Source organism: Charadrius vociferus, unplaced genomic scaffold, assembly GCF_000708025.1.
Source record: "Charadrius vociferus isolate BGI_N301 unplaced genomic scaffold, ASM70802v2 scaffold524, whole genome shotgun sequence".
NCBI lineage: Eukaryota > Metazoa > Chordata > Aves > Charadriiformes > Charadriidae > Charadrius > Charadrius vociferus.
Genome location: NW_009648152.1, coordinates 9,257 through 11,672, shown reverse-complemented (window position 1 = coordinate 11,672; position 2,416 = coordinate 9,257).

The window sequence follows — 2,416 nt, the reverse complement described above, 5'->3', positions numbered from 1 at the left end:
GAATGCAGATCCGGAATGCAGTTCCCATCCATCACTGAATCTAGCCTGGGACTTCCCCAGTGCCAGCTGGTGTCGTGATTGTCAATCTGAGAGCTTGATACAGTTTTGTATATATTTCCTTATTTCCTTTTATTTTATTATTAATATTTCATGAAAGTAGTTTAGTTCCTTCTAAACTCCTAAGTCTCTTTTTCCCTTCTCTGCCTCTCTCTTTGAAGAGGGGTAGAGGGGAACATCCGTCGGTCCATCTGGGGTCCCCCAGGTCCCCAGTAGTCGATTTGGCCTAAACCACAACAGACATGTTGATACCTCTGATGCTTTTGTGTTTAAAAAAAAAAAAATCACAGCAGAACACCACAGGGGCTAATTAGAACCCCACAATCCCACAGCATCACCAACAAAAGGAATCACATTTTAAAATCATCAGAAATGTACATATCGTGTCAAATCTTCTTAAAGGGGCCTAGTAATTCAGCTGTATGAGAGAGAAGACAGAGCAAAAGGACGTTTTATAAGACAAAAGTCACTATGTTGAAAAATATAGCAGCTGGTAGATATTCAGGGATCACCTCCTCTGAACTCAAGAATGGTCCATCCTGATGAGCAGGAAAACATGCAAAGGCAGCAGAACGTACTGCCTGCATGGATGTAAAAGGAGCTCCTGACTAAACTCAAACATAAAAAGAAAGCGTACAGGAGGTGGAAGCAGGGTCAGGTGACTTAGGAGGAATACAGAGACACTGTGTGAGAATGCAGACATGGGGTTAGGAAAGCAAAAGCTCCTCGGAGTTGAATCTGTGAAGGGACATGAAGGACAGTAAGAAGGGTTTCTACAGCTATAACAGCAGCAAAAGGAAAGCTAAGGAAAAAGTGGGCAAGGGGGCTGGTGAAAGGAGACATGAAAAAGGCTGAGGTGCTCATTGGTGCCTTCACCTCAGCCTTTGCTGTTAAGACCAGTCTTTAGAAATCCTAGGCCCCTGAGACCAGGGGAAACTCTAGAGCAAAGAAGACTTACCCTCAGTAGAGGAGGATCAAGTTAGGGAAACGTATAAAAAAATTAGACATACACAAGTCCATGGGCCCTGACAGGAATGCACCCACAAGTACTGAGGGAGCTGGTTGATGTCATTGCAACGCTACACTCAATTATCTTTGAAATGTCAGGGAAAATTTTGATAGAAATATGATAGTCAAATGTTGTTTAAAAATCTTTTGGTTTTATTGCATTATACTTATGGGATAAGATACCATGGGCAGGTACCCTTATTATAAAACTGCTCTCGAAGTCAAGTAAAAGAAGGAAATAGCCTTAGCCTGTCTAATGGCCAGTTGCCACTAAAGGGACTACCTCCTCCTTTGTGCTGGCACACATCTGACCCTACAGCAAGTCAGTTCAGGAACCCAAATCAACAGAAAATTACTTTTTGTGGGATTAGTTTTCTGCTGCTTTAGCTCCTCAGATAATGAAATTACTGTGTTATCAGAAATGTGGAATTGATAACACTGGGAGGGAGAAGTACCAGGAAACAGGACTGATCTTGTTGGCAGCAACTGACTAGCAGTTTTATAAAAGGATGGCATCTGTGTTGCAATACACTGATTTTAGTAGACTAGAAATTCCAACTGTTAGACACTGATAAGAGCTTTCAGAAAGCTAAAAAGGCAGACTGATTCTAACTTGCAGTCTGCCTCAATTTTTATTAAGTACAAGTAACTAAAAAAATAGTAGTTGGTTCTCCAGCAAGTTGAAGGCCTATAATTCATTTTCTGGGCTCTTAGCATTGTATAAGTCACTTAAGCTGTGTTCTCATGGTTTGCAACACATGGCAAACCCCTCAGGTGAATTACAGCTGTGTTCACTCTAAAGCAGTCTTGTCTTTCATGTGTTTTACTTGATGTTATGATTGCATAGACCTAATGAATAATGTCCTTAAGTAAATATTTAAATACAAAAAAAATCACATAAGTGTCTTAATCATTTTTATATTTATTTTCTTGCGTTATTTTGAATTTTGTAAATAAGAATCACAATGGTTGAGGTTGGAAGGGACCTTGGGAGGTCATCTGGTCTGGATGACAGGACTGGATTCAGTATTGATCCCTGGGGTACACATGCACACCCCCATGCACACCAGATTTGGAGAAGATGCAGACACGCGTGCCCCCCCTCCCAAGCACTCACACATACAGATGTAGGTCTTACCAGTAGCTGGCACTTAGTCCTTGCAGCACACATACACACATGATAGAGTGAGATTATGCAGCGAAATAGTTAAGAAAACATTTATTAAGAAGATAGGACTGACTACAGTGATCAAGCACAGGGCTCAGCCAGACAAGTGTACTGACCAGCCCCATTTATACCCCACTCTGCTTACCCACCCACCACCACCCCCCCTTTTGTTCCTCCCTGCTC